The following is a 23,500-nucleotide window of genomic DNA, read 5'->3' on the forward strand; positions in this document are numbered from 1 at the left end:
CGATATCTTCCTTGCCCGTCCTGATGGGAGCCCCTCATCGGCACAGCCCCAGTCGCCCGACCACCCGAACTCACCCCGCCTCACACAAATAGAATAGCCCCTATGTTGTATAAACTGCTTAACAAAGGCCAACTTGCCATAACTTTTTGTCCTTAAGTGGTTAAAGGGGTAGGCTCTCCAACTTTACAAACCTCCCTTACCTACTACTAATACATGTCATGTCTTTAACAAGCGTCGATGATATGCATTGCAGTCAACACCATAGGATTTTGATAAAGTAATATCTTTTTGTGTTGCATCTGTTCATTATAATTGATGCATGTGACTTGCATATACTCTCACGAAGTGTCAAGTGGATGTAGGATGACACAGGTCTTTGTATAAAAGTGTTCAATGCCCAAGTCACTGCAAGACCACCAACCTCACAAAGAGCCATGACGAAGCCACACCACTGAAAGAAAAAATCACCCTTGTTGATCGCCCACATTGCATGGCCCAAAGCATGATCAATGGCCACTCTCTCTTTCTAGGTCAAACTCTACACCTAGCACTCACGATAGCTTACCTCAATTGTACCAACATTGCATGTTACAAAGAGGTTTTGAAAAATCTCAAGTGTATCTCCCCATCTCAACAACTGTTCCTCTAGCAACGAGACTAGGACGCAATCATCACTATAATATCCAATTTCATAGCCTTTGAATCTCAACATTTCCCAATCCAATCGAAAGGCTGATAGCCTCAACGTATTGCAATGGTTGTACTCATGTTATTCTTAAAAAAGAAGAAGAAGGGGAAAAGAAAAGGAAAGAAGAAAAAGAGAAAGAAAAAGAAAAATAGAAAGAAAAAGAAAAAGAAAAAGAAAAAGAAAAAGAAAGAAAGAAATAAAGAAAGAAAAAGCACTCACAATCACATCACGACACCTAGGGGTCCTCAAATTAGGTACGCCCAGTGACCTTGGTCAGCTAGCTTTGTCCCTAGTCCCCTAGCCCTCTACACATCCCCCACAATTGTTAAGGGCACATCAAGGGCAGGACATACCTAGGGATCTAGTCTTGTCTATGGTTAGACCTATCACCCTGACCCATTTGCATGATTCCTTTTTGCACTCTGCCTTAGTATCATTGCAATCGATCGTGGTAAGCACCACACAAATGGCCATGAAAAGTACACTGTACTCGTCGAGCAAGCCCAATAGCTACCAATTTACCGAAAGTTTGGTGTTAATGTGTTCAATTATGCTACATCGTGCTATCACAACACAAAGGATGTCTCATACACCTTCATGTGTACTTCTCCTCAATATGGACAACTTTGCTTCATCCACATGTTGTTTTGAGGAACCAGATCTGCGGTCTTCTAACTATGTAATATGTAAGTATGCACAAGCACTCATATAATATATGCACCAAAATATATACATAGTTTGGGTCCTCAAGTGCCGGAAAATACTCTTAGCTTGCTTAGAGTTCGATCTATCTCCCAAACTAATCAAACTATGTCTTGTGCATGATAAGAAGACTAGCACTACCCCAAGGAAGAAACCAGATATGAGAGGTTTTCAATTGCAGGTATTGAAGACTCCAACGAAAGTGTCATTCGCCCTTCGTCAACACTCAACTCTGAATTCTTATCCTTTATCATCATGCAAGCCCACTAAGAATCGTCGGCTGCAGAATATCTAGAACACCAACACCTGTGCCAACCCAAGAGTGCAACTCCCCCAACAACAACGAGCCCTATCACCAACTTCACCAACCCTACCACTAGCCAACCACCAACCACATGCCCCAAACGACCTTCATCCGCTCCACCACCAAAACTCCTCCATGGAAAACCACAGCTGTCCCCTCCACCCACGTCTTTGGTGCATGCCAAAACCTACTACCTGCAAGATGAGTGCCATGGGACCGGCATTCGTCCAGGAGGGGGTAATGTTTAACCTCAAACAAACAAGGTGGAAAAGCTGAAAAATCTAAAGCAGAAGATAAGGCCAAGGCAAAAGTGAAACAAAAGACGAAGGCGCACCAAGAAGAATTTGGAAACATAAGAAGTGTAGAAAAGTCCTAAATCAAGGAGAAAGGTGCAATGAAAAAAAGTGCAAGTCAATACTTTTGTAAAAAAGGCGTAGGGCACACCATGATTTATTTTGAGTGTTGCGTACCCATGCAATTTGTAAAGGTAGATGGGCGGTAGGAAGGAAGCTAGGAAGATAGGAGGACACTGGGAAAAAGGGCCTAGCTGGCTATGTAAAAAAGGGGATAAGGGGATGACCGCCCAAAAGGGATTTAGGGTTTTGTATATAAAGTTAAAAAGTGAATGAGAAGCTCATTCTTATGTGTGGCCAAAAGTGGCTCTCCTCCTCCTCCTCTTCTTCTTGTTCTTGCTTGCTTGAGCTTGTGCTTGAGAGAGGGAGTGTGAGAGTGTGAGGGAGTGAGTGTGTGAGGGTGAGGGACCGGGAAGGAGAAGCTCTCCATATTCTCCTCTCTTCTTATCTTATCTTATCTTATCTTATCTTATCTTGTTCACGGAAATGGAGCTTGGAGCATGGAGCTTGAGGATGGAGCTTGCACTTGGATTGTGGAGCTACCAGAGTGTTCGGGAGAGGAGGTAACTCGATCGGGCATGGAGGTAAGCTCACTACACCCATGGAGATGGATGGTGCATTAGCTTTGTGAGAGGTATCCATTAGTGCTCGGCATGGAGGTAAGCAAACTATACCCATGGAGATGGATGGTGCATCAGCTTTGTGAGAGATAGCCATTAGTGCTCGGCTTGGAACGCTTGAAGCAATAAGTGGTCCGTGGGTCTTGGCGGTTGAAGGCCTCTACAATTGACATTGTCATTGTAAGTTTTCAACTACTACTTCTTCATTCAAGGGAGCTACATCAAAGAGCTTGTATTATTCTCTTTCCAAGGCAAGAAGATATCCCCAAGCAAAAAAATCATCCAACATAACACATATAAAACCTCAACAAAATACCATGTGTGTGTGTGTGTGTGTATAATGGTCATCATAGATATATATATATATATATATATATATACTCAACAAAATACAACATAACCACTCAGCTCCAACCAAAACTATTCCAACCTATCAAAAAAATTCAAATATACTCAAACTCAATCATTCACAACCTTAACCTCTTAATAGAATTAAGAACAAATGCAGATAGACACAATTAGAACACATCAAAACCAATCAAACCATCAAACAATACCTATCAACATATCACAACTCAACCAAATATCATCATAAGCTAACCAAATATATTCAACCATAACCAAAACTCTCCAAAACACCTTCAAAACCAACTAAGATTATGAAATAAGCTCTGGGAGTGTTCTTAATATTCAAAACTCCAATCCACCTAAGTCACAGACAATTGAAGGAGGAAGCAAGAAAACAAACCAAGGATTCGGATACCAAAAAGCAAAGGAAACCACAGGACCCACCCAAATAATTCACAAAATTTAAAAAGAGTGATAGAATAGTAGTATTATTGGGAGAAAAACAACAAGACCAAACTAGTGAACCCCCATCTAAGGACATACCGAGACTAAGAAAGTCAACTTGACTGGTAAATGTAAAAAAACCCTAGCCAGTTTAGTATTCATAGTAGATGCCCTAACCAAGGACAAGGAGGATAACCTTATTAGTCTCTTAAAGGAATTGTCCAATGTGTTTGCATGGTCCATAGAGGAGCTAAAAGGCATCGATCCAAGCATAGTAATCCACAATGTCCCTATGATTTGTAATGCAACACCAATTAAATAAAGGCCTTACACTATGAATCTAAAGCATGCTCATGCTGTGAAAGAAGAGATTGATAAACTTTTGGGCATAGGATTCATTTATAAAATCAAGCACATAGACTGGGTATCATCCATTGTAAGTATACTAAAAAAGAATAGTAAAGTCAGAGTGTATATAAACTATAAAAAGGTCAATGTAGCTACCAAGAGAAACAACTATCCATTGTCATATACCAAGCACATGCTTGAGAGAGTGGTAAGGAAGGAGGCATGCAACTTCTTGGATGGATTTTCAATCTATAATCAAGTGCAAGTCCACCTAGATAGTAAGCACAAAACAACATTCACCATTGAATGGGAGGGTTTCTTATATAGTTATGCCATTTGGGTTGACCAATGCCCTTATCACCTTCCAATATCTCATATGTGCGATCTTCAAATACATGCTTAGAAAATGGTTAAAAGTATTTGTTGATGACCTGTGTGTTCATACCAATCGGGAAGAACACTTGAAGAAACTTCGCATAGTCTTTGAACAATGTAGACAATATAGTCTCTTGTTGAAACCCTTGATGTGCCAATTTTGGGTACAATACGACTGTATCTTAGGGCATGTGGTGTCAAGGAATGGAATTGCTATGGATCTCTCAAAAGTAAAGGTGCTTATTGATCTTCTACCTCTGATAAACTACAAGGAAGTCCAATGCTTCCCAAGTCATATTGGATACTATCAATAGTTCGTGTTGAACTATGCATTGATTGCTAGACCCCTATACAAGTTATTGATTGTGTTCAAATGGACATAGGAGTGCTAACAAGCCTATGAATGGCTCAAAGAGGCTCTAACATTAGCTCCTATCTTAAGAGCCCTAGATCAGTCCATCACTTTCCATGTGCACATTGATACTTCAAAATTTGCCATGGGATAGTGTTGTGCCAATCTAGTGAATATTACATGGATTTTCCAATGAACACCACTAGTGCCCATTTTAGGGAGTGTTTCCATGGGAAAATGTTGTATAATATAAAGAATGCTACACATAATGAATTAATACGCAGCAAGGCTAAAATGCCAAGCTTGTTTATCATTAAAAAATGAATGATTATGCATTGAAGTGTAGCATTTAGGTTTTGTTTAATATCTAAAGGAGCAAAAGCACAGGTTATTAGCCCGGTTCTATCTTCTCAACACTGCACTATGTTAAGAAAAAAACATGGAAAGAATGTCTTTGCACTTCTTATGGATGGTTTTTCCCATCCATAGGTGACTATTTCACCTTGATTTACACATATGGAGGGCACCCTCCAACTGCTTGCAATGGCCCCTCCTAGGGCTCTCCTACACCACCCCAAGGATTGGCCCCCGAATGCATCATCTCAACACATAAAGAACAACAAAACATAGTCCTCTCTTTTTTAAAAAAATTGAGGAGATTTATTATTTTCTCACACAAATTTTCCCCGAAACTCACCGCTCTAACCGACACTAGAGGAGCCTCTTTTGCTCAATGTAGGTTAATAATTCGATATTTTATTTTATTTAAGATTTATTTTTCTTACTTTTAGTTATTTTAATTATTTATATTATAAATACTCATTATTTTGTAATTTTTGATCATATAGTAGTAAAGACCAACCATTGCAACCAACATACGCTATTTCATCCGCTTACAACATTACTTTCCATCGATTCTATTGATTATTATCAAAACTACTTTATTTTGCGTGTTTTTTTGTGTTTTGGATATTTAATTTCTCATTTATGTGACATCGATTTTTGAATTTTCTTCATGACAACACTTGAACACATCACATACTACTCTCATATCAAATTTTATACCATATACATATCATTTCCATAATTAGATGTAAAAAAGAACCAAATTTCCATCAAAACCAAGACTTATCAAGATTTCATGCCTTTTATATTTTTATAGTTGCATACAAGGCCAACCAATTGGTCCAAATTCAGGTTCTAATCAGTGTCGATCATCACATCTCATTGTCAACATTATCTCATCTTCATATCCAGTTCAAGCAAATAGTGTTTGACAACATGATTGGTATACTCTACATGCTTTTGAATTGAGAAGTTGTGGAAAAAAGTTATTGCTTGGAATAACTTTCAAGTGTGTGACTAAATTTGATGTTAATTATCAAGCATAACACATACACTTAAGTCTACCAGGTGTCAAGAGAGTCACAACTTTTAGTTAAGGCTACCTTGCCTCTTCTCAAGGGAAAGGTAAGAAATTAGCCTAAGACTCAAATGCAAACCATTGTGAGAACAATAAGGAAGTGCTTAAAGAGTTGCTTAAGGCACAAGAGGAGAAAAGAAAACCACTCTATAAAAATCCTCCTAACATAGAAGGAAACAACAAAGCTACTAAGGACAACACAAAAGCTCCCAAGGTTTCTAAAAAAAAGAATCCATTAAGAAAGAAGAGTCTCGATCAGTGGCTTATAGCAATAAGCATTAATAGAGAGCTAGCACGAAGCCATAATGGTTCCCAAAGTTCTATTGCATGATTAAGTTGCAATTGCCAATTACAAGAGAAACTAGTGGTATCTAAGGAATTGTTTGCAAGGAGAAAATAAAATAATAGCATACTCATAATGCCACTTAATAAAAAATGAAAAGTCTAAGAAGGGAAATGATAGAACCATTGTGTGTCGGCAAGCAATAGCCCAAGTCCATTGCTAGTCCATCCCAATGTCTAAAGTGTTGTTAATCCAAGGAACCTTTGTCACCCTAGTAAAAATGGGAAGTCCAACACATAGTCTTGTGTCACTACCAATGGATCCTCAAGGGAGAACCAAAGAAATACCAAAGAATTGATGACCTCCCTTTGAGAGTGTTGTCATGAACATATCTAAAACTTTTAAAACTAAGAGTACTTCCAATTAATTCAAAGATGCAAGGAAGTGTCGTCATGTGACTACTTAAATTACTAAATAAATAGATATTACGTTCAAATCCAAAGTGAAATGCAAACAATTGTAACTCTCAGCTGTGAACAAACACATCACATGAATCAAGGAACAAATCTCTATTTGTTGGAATAGAAATATATACAAGCTCTAAAAGAAAGAGTAAAATCAACTCACAAAATCAAGAGTACAATCAACTCACAAAATCACAAGATATACTCTTCTTGACCAAAAATTCCAAAAAAATTAAGGCCTAAGCTAGCAAGAGATCTATCATGGAGATGGTGGAGAAAATGGTTTTAAAAAAAGAATTGATTGAGTGCCACAATGAGCTTGATATTCATGATGACCTTAGATTTATGGTTGTAGAATATAAAAAGTGCATAGAATAGCCATTGACATGGGAAGAACAAGTACATTTTTGTGAGCATTACTTGGTCACAATTTTACTTCTTAGGAGGATTTTAAGAAGGCAATGTTGGAAGTGTTTGTCTCTCCAATGGAAAAGAAAGATTGCAAAGAAGATGGTATGGTCTTCAACAATGAGGCATGTTCATTCATGATTACTTTAACATGTTTCTTAATCTTTCTAAGTACATTGAGGGATTGATGATTTGGCCAAGTTAAACAAATATATCTTTTGTCTAGATTCAGCCCTCTCTTCGAAAGTAGGTGCAATGCAGCCCAAGACAATTCATGAAGCCATTTTATATGCTTGCAGGTATGGGCAGAAATATAGAAGAGAATTAATGGGGGTTCAGCCAAAAAGTGCAGTGTATTCATTATCTATTCAGCCTTCAAGGATTCGAGCACATTTCAATTAGTAAAGGGATATTTATAAGCAAGAAGGCAAGGGAACTAATACCTACAGTAGTAATTACAACAAGTTGCCTACATATCCAACAGTCTATGGATCAAAACCAAGTGGAGAAAATTGTAATAGACCAATGGTTGAAGCAAAAAAAAGCTTTGCAAGGGCTGAAAATGCACAAAAGGGATCTCAAAACAGCACTTACAGCAAAGTTCTTTCAAATGAACAAATTAGAGACATGAGGGCAAAAGGGTTATGTTTCAAGTGTGGAGAAAAGCGGACACAAGACCATAGGCTGGAATGCAAATCCAAAAATAGCAAGCTTAACTTTATCATCATCAATGAGCCGGATGAGGATGAAAGTGAAGAGGGAAATGTATTTCATGTGGAAGCAAACCATATGGCTAAAGAAATGTATGACAAAGATGAAGGAAATAATAATGAATTTTATGATATTGTGGACAATTTTCCTTTTGATCCAAGTGGTTCTTTATGTGTAATTTCTCATGATGCATGGACTGGTTGTAAAGGAGAAAACACCCTTAGACTTGAGGGGCTAATCAATGGTAGAATGGTTCACCTTTTGATTGATACGAGCAGCACCCATAGCTTCATTAATACCAAATCTTTGCATGGGTTGAGATTGCTTCCTCGACAAATGCAAGTGCCCTTGAAGATTTAGGTAGCTAATGGAGTTTATGAATCAAGTAATGAAGTATGCCTACACACTCCTATTACTCTATCTCCTTCATGTATTATGAAAGTGGACTTGATCACTCTGGAAATGAGTCCCATAGATATTGTCATTGGTTGTGATTGATTGAAAACCTTTGGAAATTTTTCTTTGGACTTGCAAAACATGCTGATGGAATTCCAATGGAATGGACAACCTATATTATTGAAGGGCATTGGTCAAAAGAAAATGGAACTCATCTCTATGAAGAAGATGAATAAAGAAATCAATGCACGATCATGTATATTCACTCTTTTGCTTGCGAAAGTGGATGAAGAGCAATCACCAAATAAGCCATCATCTTGTTCAAAGCAAAAGGATCCAAGAATGGAAGAGCTATGGGAGGAATACAAAGATTTATTTTAGCAACCATCATCTTTGCCTCCAAAGAGAGAGGTAGACCACCCTATTGACTTGCTGCCCAATACAAAACCCATCAACAAACCTCCCTATTGCTTGTCAAAGTTTGAAAGGGAAGAAGTGGAAATACAAGTTAAGGAGTTACTGTAAATGGGTTTAATTCAGCCAAGTCAATCTCCGTTTGCCTCTCCTATGCTCTTGGTTAAGAAGAAAGATGGATCTTTTTGCATGTGCATTGATTATAGGGAGCTTAACAAGTCCACGGTGAAGAATAGATACTGTAACGTGCCCGCTCCTCAAATCGCAGGACACGTCTTAGCAGTCCATCGAGAGATGTATCTAGAAGATGCCGCCCGGTACTCCCAAGGAATGACACGGGGTATGCCAACTAGGGTCTCTCGACTCTGCCCCACAACGGAACTTATCTGACCGTTCCCACTAGGATCGACTTGAAGTCCGGGTAAGTTCCATTGCAAGGCAGACTCGAGAGACCCTAGTTGGCAGACCCCGTGTCATTATTTGGGAGTGCCGGGTGGCGTCTTCTAGATATATCTCTCGATGGATTGCTAAGACGTGTCCCGCGATTTGAGGAGCAAGCACGTTACAGTTGGTATTAGAGCAAAACTGCTTAAGCTAAGGGTTATGCTATATGAACAGAGTTGCGTAGCAAAAGCGTGATGGGTCCTAACCCACATGTTCTAGGACCCAATGATAACTTATCATCAATGAATCCTAAGCGCATTCGAGATGAGGACATCTTGATTCCTCTAAGGGGGAGAGGATGTAATATTTCCCCCCCTCCCCCCGTGCCTCCCCCCCATGTGAACCCCCCCTTAAGAAAATTTTTACATTTTTTCAAAATTTTTTACTCTCACTCTCTCTCCCCCTGCTAACTGCATGGCGGGAAGAGAGAGTGTGTGTGTGAGTAAGAAGGAGTTAGGGGGGGCATGCAGCCCCCCCAAATGGGAGGGGTAGCGGCCATACCACCCTCCTCCCCCTCTTTAAAAGGGGGGGCCTTCCCCTCCCTAGGGCAGCGTAGCCTCTCTCCCCCCCGTCACCTGCATCGGCGCCCCCCTCCTCGGCTTGTCGACAGGCAGTGAGCTTCCCCCTCCCTCCGCTGGCATAGTGCACCCCCCCTCCAGCTCGCGGTAGACAGCACCCCCTCCTCCCTGGCATTCAGATGGTGGGATAGGCCCCCTCGTGCTCGTCACCCTCCCCCCCTCCAGCCTCGCCAGGCAGCAGCCCCCCCCCCCCCACCCCCGTGACAGACAACGAGAGAGAGTGAGAGAGAGAAGAGAGGAAAGAGGGAGAGAGAGGAGGAGAGGAAGAAGAAGAAGAGAAAGAAAAGAGAGAGAGAAGGAGAAGGAGAAGGAGAAGAAGAGGGAGAGAGAGGAGGAGAGGAGCTTGGAGCAATGGGCTTCTTGCGTCAAAGGTAGATCTGGAGTTGGGGATTACAAAAGTATCAAGTCGAAGAAAGACCAAGGTTTCAACTAGGAGATGGCGCTTGAAGAACTTCGGTGTTTTCGAACCCTTTTTCTATCTATGCTTATTATTCTATTAGCAGGAATGAAAGAAATTCTATGGTTCTACATGCTCATAGGTCATAGTCCTCATTTTAATATCCATTGAAGGGAAAGGATACTCATAAAAGCTATATGTTGGTTATGTATTCTTTCATTCCTATCTGTTCATAGATGTAGATGATCGTATGAAATTCCATATGTGATATTGCCAAGTTATGATGAAACTTAATGACTAGCAAAGAAGGCTTGGAGTCTAGCCGTATAAACCCTAAGGGGAAGAGCCACCTAAGAAGATTAGGTGATTGTTATCTTAGAAGGACTTCTACCTTAAAAAAGGTTGTAAATTCCTTGAGCAAGTGTTTTGATGCATCCTAGTTAAGTTTTGGTTGTGCATGCAATGGGATTACGATGCCTTGAAGCAAGTGGTTGTGCATTCCACTGTTTGTTAATGTGGTTTTGGATGTTAATCCAAGTAGAATGTAATTGATGATTTCATGGCCGGGTCTGTGATGATGGATTGCCATGGGAACAAAAGGGATGTTTTCCCTAGTAAATGTTATTAGGTTGGTTGCTTCAGCTGTGGATGATTTCCTAAAGGAATGATTAAGGAAGGATGGCGCTAGCTACCCCCCGCGAACCACCAAACCCTAACCAAGGGGGTTATGAATCCGCAACGGGAATGTGGACCGAACCCGTTGCGAGAGGTCTCTCCGTGGAAATTACTTGGCGTAGGAGGATGCTTGGGTGCCAAGGGGGCTCTGGCCGTAAATCCCAATGCCTCTAGACCCTACACAAGTGTTCTACATGACTCGAGATGGGATCTCGAGGCCTTGATACTAGTTACAAGGCAGAATCTTGGTAGGATAAAACTTCGGGTTTTATTGTCGAAAGACGGAAGGATTTTTCTGTGGAGGCAGAAAGGGACACTTAATTCTCCTGTATGGGCGGGAGATAAACATTAATCTGAAGATAAGTTAAGGAAGTGTTTGATCTTGTTTTATCTTGTCTTCGTGTCTGTGCCCTAAATTATGTAAAGGAACTTGTGATTAACGGGTTAATTAAGGAAGCTGCTTTTATGTGTCAAACATAATGTGGTAGGTAATTAGATAACTAAAACAACCCCGAGGGAAGCGTGGTGGGTGTGACCTCGGGTCCGTCCTACGACAGGGTGGTCTTGGTTAGCCGAGAGCTTTCCTCAAAGGAAATGTTAACGAGGAATATTAGGAAAAGTCGAATGATGACCTTAGACAATGTTGGTTAGAACCCTGATTCATACCGTTTTAGTGGACTGGAATGGGACTATGCCCTACGGGCAGAGAGGTCGAGCAATACATCCCTCTCATTTCCCACTCTCTTTGAACCAAGTGCGGTATGAGTCTGCTTTGGCCTAGTTGTGTCTATGCAAAGTGGAGTAGTTGTAGACCGACGCTAAAAGGCTGTTAGGAAGACCCGATTACAAGGGACCCGGACTTCAGGTCGATCCTAGTGGTAACGACCGGATAAGTTCCATTGCGGGGCAGACTCGAGAGACCCTAGTTGGCAGACCCTGTGTCATTCCTTGGGAGTGCCAGGCGGCGTCTTCTAGATATATCTCTTGATGGACTACTAAGATGTGTCCCGCGATTTGAGGAGCAGGCACGTTACAGATACTCGATTCCTTGCATTGATGACCTCTTGGATGAGCTCAAAGATACAAAGGCCTTCACCAAGATTGATCTTTGTTTGGGTTATCATCACATTCGAATGAAGGAAGGGGATGAGTATAAAACAGCCTTTAGGACTAAAAGAGGGTTATACCACTTCTTGGTCATGCCATTTGGGATTTCAAATGCACCGGCTACTTTTCAAGCACTCATGAATAAGTTATTGCATCCTTTCTTGTTCAAAACAGTCCTTGTATTCTTTGATGATATCCTCATTTATAGAAAATCCAAGGATAAGCATTTAATGCATGTGCAAGAGGTCTTTGGCACATTATGAAGACACACACTCTTTGCCAGAATGTCTAAGTGTTCTTTCATGGGAGATCAAGTGGAATACTTAGGTCACATTGTGGGAGAGCAAGGCATTCATGTGGATCCTAACAAGGTGAAATGTGTCAAAGAGTGGCCTACTTCTATGAATTCTACTTCCTTGAGATGTTTCCTTGGATTATCTTCATTATATAGGAGGTTTATAAAAAATTATGCTCATGTGGCGGCTTCTTTGACCGATAGGTTGAAGAAAGAAGCTTTCTTTTGGGACTCCATAGTCGACAAGAGCTTCAATGAGCTAAAATCTCTGTTAGTTTCAACACCTATTCTTGTATGCCCGAATTTCTCTAAGGAATTCATTATATGTGCGGATGCTAGTGGAAGAGGAGTTGGGGATGTTTTGCATCAAGACCATGGAGTCATAGCCTATAAAAGTCACAAGCTTGATGACAAGGAGCGTCAACTACATGTCTATGAACAAGAGATGTTGGCAATTTTGCATGCTATCAAAAAGTGGCACCACTATATCTATGATAGCCATTTCAAGGTGAAGAGCGATCATTGTGTGCTGAAATACTTCCTTTCTCAACCAAATTTGTCCCTTAAACAAAGGAGGTGGCTAGCTACTCTTCAAAGCTATGATTTTGAAATGTCCTACATGGTTGGAAAAGATAATGTTGTGGCGGATGCTTTATCATATATGTGGGCATGTTCTTTATCTTCAATTTCAATTGTACATAAGAATTGGATTCATGACATCCAAGAAGAATATTTTCTTGATAAGAAAGCATCAAAGATGATGAAGGAATTTCAGCAAGGAAGAGGAGAAGAGTATCCCAATTTCAACTGGCACAATGATCTTTTATGGTATCATGGTAGAGTCTACTTGACACCATAATCCTCTTTCAAAGACCGTATTTTTCATGAGATGCATTCTTCACCTTTAGCGGGTCATCATGGGTTGTTCAAAACATTTGACAACATTCATAAGAGCTTTTATTGTAAGGGCATTTGGCGGGATGTCAAGGATTATGTGATGCAATGTCTTTCGTGTCAACAAAATAAAGACTCGTCTCTTCTACCCAATGGCTTACTTCAGCCACTCCCTATTCCTCAAGGCAAGTGGACTGATATCTCTATGGATTTTATTGTAGGATTTCCTACAACTAAGCATGGGTAGAATAGCATTTATGCAGTAGTTGATTGGTTGACTAAATCAATCCATTTCATCCCTACTAAGGCCCAATATACAACCAAGCAAGTGGCTCAACAATTCATGGAATGTATTTTCAAGCTTCATGGTTTGCCAATAAAGATTGTGTCCGATCGCGACACTAAGTTTATGGGCAACTTTTGGAGGAGTTTGTTCTCTTCATTGGGGACTCTTTTGACTCCTAGTATCGCATATCACCCACAAACGGATGGGCAAACCGAAAGAGTTAACAAATGGCTAGAAGTTTACTTGAGGCACTTTTGCCATGAGACACAAAATGCATGGGACCAATGGCTCCATCTTGTGGAGTTTTGTTACAACAATACTTGTCATATGAGCATTGGGATGTCTCTTTTGAAGCTTTATATGGCTACAAAGTACAAGTACCCTCCACATTGTTTCATGAATATGTAAATCCACAAGCACGTGATGAGTTGGAAAATATGGAGGCCCTTATGAAGCAATGCAAGGATAACATTCATAAAGCTCAAGAGACAATGAAGGTCTATGTGGATGAAAAAAGAAGACATGTGGAGTTGGAGCAAGATGAATGGGTATTTTTGAAGGTTCCCAAGTCACGACACAACAAACTTGCTCATAGGTTTTATGGTTCTTATTGTATTGTCAAATGAGTTGGGGATCTTGCTTATCAACTAGACTTACCTTCAAACACAAGAATCCATGATGTCTTTCATATGTCTCAGCTTAAAAAGTATGTGCGACCTCAAATTCAAGTTCTTCACGAACTACCTCCCTTGGATGATGATGGTTTGATCATCTATGAGCCCAAGAAGATTATTGGCAAGCGGAAGAAGGTTCTAAGGAACTATATTCTTGTGGAATACCTTATCAAATGGAAGGGTTTGCCTATTGAAGAGTCTTCATGGCAACAAGCATCATATTTGGAACAATTTCCATGGCTTTAGCAAGAGGATAGTTTATAAAAAACAGGGCAGTAAACAGCTTGTTGTATTAAATTTTTGTGAGAAAGTAAATTGTCTTATCAGGATTTTGAAGGCATGGCTGGATACTACATGTTGTCCTCTACATTTCTATATCTCAAACATGGAAATTAGCTATTTCTAGCTCAAGATATGGCCAATTTTGTACTATAGCCTATTTTGGACAATTTACAATAGCCTGTTCCATTTATAATTTGTTTCCAATTCAGCTTTGAGGACAAAGCTCTTTTAGGCTGCGATGGCTTGTAATAACGCATAAGTCACCTTATTCTAGAGTAGGCTAGGGTTAAGTATAAAATGTGAAGATGTAACTTATGAGGGATCTTTTTGTCATTTTGAAGCAATATATGCTTTGAGGTTCCTTCCTCCCACCAACTAAGAGGGTGCATGCTCTTAGCCACCAAGATATGGAGTGCATACCATATCCCACCTTGACATGAGCTGAGCATTCATCTTGCAGCTTACATCTATGATTCTCAACCTTCCATGGCAAATACTATTTCATGCCTAGCTACTTTGGCTATGGCTTCCTTGCAAACATGGTGTATTTCTTATATTACTTTGCAAGTATGGTGTAATTCATAAATTTCCAATTATTTGGCTTGATGTGAGAACTAGTATATTACAATGCCAAGTTTTGTAGGCGTGATTCCAAGTTGTTGAGCTATTGGGGTTAAGGTATGGTGGCGCAGTTGTAGCCATGTTGTGCCACACCTTAAGGGAGATGGTCCATTGTGTTGCTCCTTGTGTCATTCCACCCTTTCTTCGTGCCACCACCTTGGGTCTTAGGAACTTGAGTCTCTTGGTTCATTTGCCAAGGTGCTTTGCCCTTATCACCAAGTCAAGAACTTGGACTATTTTCCTTGGCCTCCTTGCAGGATCTTTCTTGCTTTCCTTGAACTCAAGCAAATCGATTGGTTCAGCTTACCTTCTCACATAGAAGGTGTGGTGTATGGCACCTCTTTGGCTCTTCTTAGCTGCATTTGGAGCTGAAGTTGTTAAAGGGGAATGGACTAAGTCGTCACACTTAGACCAAACTTTAGTTTGCGAAAGTAGATGTATCATTGAAGTTCTTGGGGTGACACCCATATGTGTGGTGGTTGGTGTGTCATGGATCCATATGATCAGTATATGACAACACCTTGCATTGCTTATGGCTTGAATGCCAAGATCTCAATCTTTACAGTGTTGAGTATGGTCCCAACGGGTGCCACAGTCCAAAGACATTCACCTTAAGAGTGAGTTGGAGAGTTTTCCAAGACTCAACTAGCAATGTTCCCTTCCATGGCACTAAGTTACCTTGATTGGACCCTATTGCAGGCACTCCCTCATGCTCTCACTTCTTTTAGGCTTTGTCATTTGGATCATTCTGTCCAAGCTCATAAGGGTTTGCCTCTTCAGGCTCAAAGGTGTAGCCAATGAATCCATCGCTTAAGTGCACTTGGTTCCTACTTTGATTCGAGTTGGCTGGCATGGGATGTGGCTTTGGATCAAAAGCTTAGTTTGCTTCATCCTTAGCACGAGTTTAGCTTGGGGGGTTTCGGAGGTATCTTCATTCTCATCTCTCATCTTGGCTCTAGCAGCCTTCCTCCATTTCTTGGAGTTTGGTTTTGCCTTCTTTTGCTTCTCATTCTCATTCTCCTCTCTCTCCATCTTTTCTTCGTCCTTTCGGCATGCTTTGCCTAGGTCTATCTTTTGCTCCTCTTTTTCCTTTGGCTTTCTAGCTTTCCATACTTGTTCTTCTAACTTGCTTCCTCCACCTCTTTCTAATTACTTAATCTTTTTCATAACTTTCTTCTTCTTGCTTTCTTCTACTTGGTTCCTCATAGCCTGCTCTAGCTCATCTTTTTCTTCTAGCTTCTTCCTAGCTAACTCTACTTACTCTTTTTTCTCTTTTCTTCTCGTTTCTTGTTTCATTTTTTTCTTGATCTTCTCTATCGCTCCATCTAATAAGTCTTTTTCTTCATCTTTCCTATTATCTTCTTCGATCTCCTCCCATATTTGCATGATTCTCTCCTTCAACTCCTTTCCTAGCCTATCATCATCAAACTTTGTGGATTTGGTTGGCTGTTGGGATTGGGGTTGTTAGGGTCAAGGTATTCTAGGATCTAGGCTAAGCTTCACCTTTGGGCTACAACCTGTGGATACAATGTTTCATCCTTTTGATATATCCATCTAGCTTCATCTTCTTTCTTGTATCCTAACTCCATCGCGATATTTTCTACCTTTGAACACACATCCATTCTCCATCCTTCTCCCTTCAAAAAATATTCCATCATTTCTTTATTTTCTATAACTTCTTTGGGTTGGCATTCTGCATTCTAGGGGTAGTCAATGTAGAGGTACTCTCCTTTTGGGTGGTAGTTGATGGAAAAATCTTCAAGGTAGTAGTATATATCTCTTTTACGAGGATATTCATTGTAGAGGTGTTGGTCTTCAAGGTAGCCTTCTTGGTAGTAGCCAAGGTAGTAGTTGTCGGCTCCTTCTTGTTGGAGAAGAGGTGTTCCAAGATCTAGTTTGAGCTCATCCTCTCCTTGGTCTTCATCTTCATCTTCATCTGACCATAATTCTTCTTCTTCTTTCACCTGTATCTTCTTTTCTTAGTTCCTTAGTTCTTCTTTGGTTGTAGATTTTGAGCACTTATATGAGGGTAATGCTTACTGTTTGATGGTATCTTGGTCGTATTTGGTGGACAGGTGGTTCTCTTGGTGATATCCAATCTTTCAACCAGTTTTAGCAGTGGTTTTAGTGCATTTTCTGCTAATTACAGCAACCTACAATTTTGCATTTTTGCTTTAATTTGGGACAGTATGGCTGGCCATCTGAAAAACACAGCTCTCTTTAACATTGCCAAGTTGGATGGTACCAACTATGGGTATTGGAAGTCCCAGATATGACAAGTTTTGGTGTAGAAGTTGCAGATTAAACCCTTGCGTTTCAAGGGTGTTAAACCCGAGGATATGGATGATGATGTTTGGATGGAAGTTGATGAGCTATGCAAGTCTACCATTATCTTGTCACTCTCAGAAGAGGTCCATCATAATGTTGTTGAAGATGAGAATCAGAGTGTATGGGACTTATGGGAGAAGATTCATGAGCTTTATGCACAGCAAAGTCCTACGTCATAGATGTATTGGCTAAAGCAGTTAATGGACCTTCACATGAAGGAGGGGACATCCCTATCATCTCATTTCAGCTAGTTTCATGCTATCATGAAGAATCTGTTGTCACAGGGTATTGAGTTCAAAGACAACTTGCACCTGTTGTTTCTGCTTGGTACCTTGCATGAATCATGAGATGTCTTCCGTACTGCCATATGCACAAACAAGCTTGATGGGTGGAAAATCAAAGATGTTGAGAGTGTTTTATTGACTGAGAAAATCAACAGGAGAAACAATGATGCTTCCTGCTCTTCACATGCATTGACCGTTAGAGGTGGCAGACATGGCAGTCATGATAATGATCATAAGGGCAAGGACTCTCAGAAGTCCAGGTCAAAGTCATGTGGCCGTAGTAAGTCCCGGGGATGGAATTCTAATCTCACCTGTCATTATTGTGGGAAAGCATGACATATTAGACCGCAGTGCCATAAGATGTGCGATGATAAGCACAAGGAAAAGGAAAAAGAGAAAGTGTAAGAAAAGTCTTCTAAGCGCAGTATTGTACTTGCAAAGTCCAGTGTGAAGATAGAAGAGGTTAATGTCATGCAAGCCACTGATTTAGATGAGGATTACATACTTGTAGCTTCTTCATGCGATGCCTTACAAGCTTATGATACACATTCTATGTATGTGCAGTGTTGGATTTTGGATTTGGGTGCATCATTTCATGTGACACCAGGGTAAAGATTGGTTTCATACATATCGTACCATCTCTGGTTCTGTGTGTCTTGGTGATGATAGGTCTCTTGACACTATGGGCATTGGAAATGTTAGGCTACAGTTTCCTTTTGGCAGTTCTTTTGTTTTGCATGATGTACATCATGTACCTGCGTTGACTTGCAGCCTTATGTCAGTTGGACAACTTGATGATGCAGGGTATTTTGTGTCTTTTGGAGACTTTGCATGGAAGATTACTCATGGCAGGCTTGTGCTTGCATGAGGTGCCAAGTTTGGCAGTCTCTATCTCTTACTTATATCTGTAGCTACCTTGAATCATGTTTTGTATGTGGATTCTATCCCCCATGTATCCCTTTGGCATGCTCGTTTGGGACATATGTCTCTTAAAGGAATGAAAATGCTACGTGCTTTACAATATCTTCCGCCTTTTGACTCTTCACGTTTTGATTCTTGTGATCATTGTTTGTATGGCAAGCAAACTAGGAATACGCATAAAAATTCTAGTAAGAAACGCATGGGTGAGCCCTTGGCTCTTGTGTACTTAGATGTATGTGGGCCCATGCCCTGTCAATCACTAGGTGGGGCAAAGTATTTTGTTACTTTCATCAATGATTACTCACGTAAGGTTTGGGCTTATCCCATAAAGAGAAAATCCGATGTCTTAGACACATTTCAGCATTGGCTTGCATTAGCAGAGAACCAGTCTGGGAATAGGCTGAAATGCCTAAGGTCAAATAATGGGGGTGAGTACGTCTCACGTGCTTTTGAGTAGTTTTGTGATGAGCGAGGTCTTAAGCGTCAGTTGACCGCCCCTTACACCCCTCCCCAGAATGGTATGGCTAAACGTATGAATAGGATCATTCAAGAAAGAGTCTGTAGCATGCTTAGTCATGCTAGCTTACTACAACACTTTTGGGCTGAGGCAGTTAGTGCTGCAATGCATCTCATTAACAAGTCACCTAGCAGTGGCATTGACTTTCAGGTTGCAGAGGAGGTATGGGCAGGCAAGCCCCCCTCTTATGATCATTTGTGTATCTTTGGATGTGAGGTATTCTGCCATGTGCCCAAGGACAATTGCAATAAGCTGGATCCTAAAAGTGTCAAATGCATTTTTATTGGCTATGGAGATGTAGGAGAGATGGGTTATCATCTATGGGATTCCCACGCACGGAAGGTGATCCGCAGCCATAATGCCATCTTTCATGAGGACAAAATGCATATGCAGCCTGAGAAAGTGGTTGAGATACGTAGAGTTATCTTTTAGGAGGAGACACCTGCTCCCGTACAGCCCCGCTCCATGGCCAGTTAGACAGCGTGTAGCATCACCTGATGCTCATGACCTAGATGTTAGACATGCTGATGTTAGATAGGATGTTGGTCAGGCAGCAGAGCTTGGGTTGATGCGTTCTACTAGAGATAGACGACCTCTTGACAGTTTTGCACCCTCTATGGATTATGTACTAGTTACAAATGTAGGAGAGCCTCTTACTTATGATGAGGCTGTGCACAGGGGTGATTGCCACTCTTGGGAGAGGGCTATGCAGTCTGACCTTGACTCATTGCATAAGAATCAGACTTGGGATTTGGTTTCCTTGCCTCAGGGTAAGAAGGCTTTGGCATGCAAGTGGGTGTACAAGCTAAAAAGTACCCCATGGATACCCCAACCGGCATACAAGGCTCGATTGGTTGCTAAGGGCTTTAAGAAGAAGCATGGTGTTGACTTTGATGAAGTCTTTTCTCTTGTGGTCAAGATGACCACCCTATGCTTAGTCTTGCCTTTGGTTGCACAACTTGACCTCGACTTATACCAGATAGATGTCAAGATGGCTTTTTTACAAGGGGACTTACATGATGAGATTTACATGGAGCAACCTAAGGGCTTTGCAGACCTTGGCAGGGAATACCTAGTGTGCAAGCTAAAGAAGAGTCTATATGGCTTGAAGCAGGCACCTAGGGAATGGTACCATAAGTTTGATGCATTCATGCAGTCACAAGACTACAGCCGCAGTGCTATGGATCCGTGCTTATACATGAAGAAAGCTCGTGATGATTCTTTACTGATTTTGGTACTCTATGTGGATGGCATGCTTTTAGCAGGGACAGCTCATAAGGAGCTAGATGCTCTTAAGGCTCAGCTCAAGAAGAGCTTTGAGATGAAAGATCTGGGATAGGCCTCTTATATACTTGGTATGCGCATTATGCGCGATAGATCTCAAGGACTACTCTATTTGTCATAGAGGGAGTACATTCATAAAGTCCTTGAATGCTTCCATATGCAAGATGTTAAGCCTATTGGCTATCCATTACCTTCTCATGTGAAGGTTTCACACACTGATTGTCCGCAGATAGATGGGCAGAGAGCCAAGATGGCCAAGATTCCCTATGTATCAGCCATGGGCAGCCTTATGTATGCCATGATAGCCACTCGTCCAAATATTGCTTTTGCAGTTAGGGTTATGGTACGTTGTATGGCTACACCTAGTAACAAACATTGGGATGCCATGAAGGATATTATGAGGTACCTAAAGGGCACAATAGATATGTGTATTTGCTATGGCAACCAGGATACAGGAGTCGTTGGGTACACTAACTCTGATTATACATGACATGCAGATAGTAGGAAGTCAACTTCTAGCTATGTGTTCACTTATGCTATGGAGGGGCTATCTCTTGGATGTCCAGGTCATAGAAGTATACGGCTCTTTCTACTACAGAGGCCGAGTATATTGTAGCCACCAGAGAGGCTTGCAAGCAGGCTATCTGGTTAGGTCGTTTGATTGCAGACCTTGGTATGACAGATGCTATGCCTACACTGCATTTAGATTCTATGAGTGCCATTCAGGTGGCCAAGAATTTGGTCTTCCATGCGAAGACGAAACATATTGAGGTGAGCTATCACTTCATTCACGAGGTCATTGAGGACAGGTCTGTTGACCTTGTCAAGATTTCAATTGAGCAGAATCCTACAGACTTGCTCACGAAGAGCCTCACTACAGAGCGCTTTGCCTTCCTCAGGAGATTGATGGGTGTTGGATGAGATGACATATTTTTCCTTATCATGTTGTACATGTGTACATGTTGTATTGTCTTTTCTTTTTCTTTTCTCTCTCATTGGGGAAGATTCGCCTTTAAGTGGGAGGTTGTTGGGGGTAAAGGCGCCTCCGCCTAGCTGCCCCTGTATTACTACACTGACAGTACCCGCCACTACACATTGCAGGTGGCGGGCGCCCGTCACAGTCACTTATTCTTTATTATTTTAGTGATAGTTTGAATAAAGGAAGGCCTGGCCATACATTGTAGTTGTTGGAGTTTCCACTTTTGAGTCTCTCTCTCTCTCTCTCTCTCTCTCTCTCTCTCTCTCTCTCTCTCTCTCTCTCTCTCTCTCTCTCTCTCTCTCCCCATCCACCATAGCTCTCACCGCCAAGCTTCTTCCTCCTAGGTTCTACTTCCCTTTCAATGATATCCAGATTTAAGATCTATCCTGCTAAATATTGCAGCTCCTTGTAGTTTATCCATGAGGTCGTCTACCCTAGGAATCGTATATCTATTCTTATTAGTGATCTTGTTTAGGGCACGATAATCAATGCACATCCTATAGGTGCTATTTTTCTTTTTAACTAATAGGACAGGTGCACCAAAAGGACAACTACTGGGCCTAATGAGTCCTCAGGTTAACAATTCTTCAACTTGGGTTTGAATTTCTTTCTGTTCAATTTGATTATGTTGATAAGGTGCTTTACATGGTGGTTGTGAACCTAGAATTAAGTCTATTTTATGATCTTCAGGACATATAGGTGGTAAGTCAGCAATAAAACAATCTTTAAATTGTAAAAGGAATTGTGAGTGCATAGGATGCATCTGATTTTTCTTAGCTTCAATTTCAATCACCCATATTAAATAGGATTTGCTACCTTTTCTTAATGCATGTTTAGCATGTGTGTGACTAAGCAATGGAAAAGTATATAAGGTATAATTACCATGCAATGTGATTTGTTTTCCATTAGAATGAATCATCATTGAATGCGTGGAATAATCTATATTGGGATTATATTTATGACGCCAAGGCATTCCTAAAATAATGTCACTAGATTGCAAAGGCACAACTAAGAAATTTATGTGCTGAACATAATCGCTAATTTTAATTTCTAAGTCATAAACTTCTTATGTTCCATTGTATCTAGTATCTAAGAATGCATCCTTGATGCGATAATGAGTTGAAATAGTATGTAAATTCAATTATTTGATAAATTTTGCAGAAATAAAATCATGTGTGTTCCTGTCATCATGTAAAATAATCTTTTCTTTACCATGCACAAGACATTTTATCGTTAATAAAGAAAGAGGATTTGGCATACCTAGTAAAGTATCTAAAGTAGTACCGATATCATCATCGTCTTCCGTGAAATCGAGAGTTTCTTCATGGTTTTCATCATCAGTCACTCCCAAGTAGTTGATGTGAACAGTTGGCTTTTTGGATTGACAATTCACCACTAGATGTCCAAGTTGAAGGCACTTGTAGCAAACTATGGGTTTGGCCTTGGAAACATTATTGGTAATAGTTGGGAGTTTAGGTATGTTGGGATTTGCCTGGAAAGATGGCTTAGGATTTGATGGTAAAACAAGGGGTCATGTCCAATATTTATGGAGAAAAGATGAAACAAAGCGATTTTGATTGAATCTTCGAAAGTTAGAATTGAATTACTTTGTACCGAAGTTACCGTTAGTTGGAAATTGTTGTGGTCGCTTCTCTCGTCCTCGAATTTTGTCTTCATCATCATGGGCCAAAGAAATTGTATTCTCGAGAGTCGTTGGCTTGAACATGTTCACCTCCGTATAGAAATGACCAAGCAAACCAGACATAAACTTGCACTTGTGGATCACCTTAGGTACATCTTTAAGCATTCAAAGTTGCAATATGGCATTCCAGAAATGCTCGGTATATTGTGAAATAGGCTCACGATCTCTTTGTTGCAGAAGATCCCACTGTTTGATTGCTTTTTTGTGGAATTGAGGTGGAAGAAAATTTTGCAAAAATTTCTTTTGAAAAGCCTCCTAAGTAGTAGGATAATCAATACTTTTGCAGACAACAGTCCACCATAGCGATGCTCTATTCACTAAATGGTTAGTGACACACTTGAGTTTGTCTTTTTCGGTATACTGTTCCTCATGGAAATAATCATCAAACTGACTTATAAAAGTGAGAACAGTCTTTCCGTCACGTAGCCCATTAAAAGTACGGAATTTGAAATTTCTTTTACTTATCTTGGCTTCTTTCCTAATAGATTGTACTTCGAGTGTCATATCGATCATATGTCATATAACATCTTCGGGTTACAGTCCATCTTGTTCAACAGTAGATTGTTGAAGAGTGGCCAATTGAGCTTGCAAAGTTTGAC

This window comes from Lygodium microphyllum, chromosome 19, assembly GCF_053477565.2.
Source record: "Lygodium microphyllum isolate KBCC chromosome 19, Lygodium_microphyllum_v1.1.10, whole genome shotgun sequence".
Classification (NCBI taxonomy): Eukaryota; Viridiplantae; Streptophyta; class Polypodiopsida; order Schizaeales; family Lygodiaceae; genus Lygodium; species Lygodium microphyllum.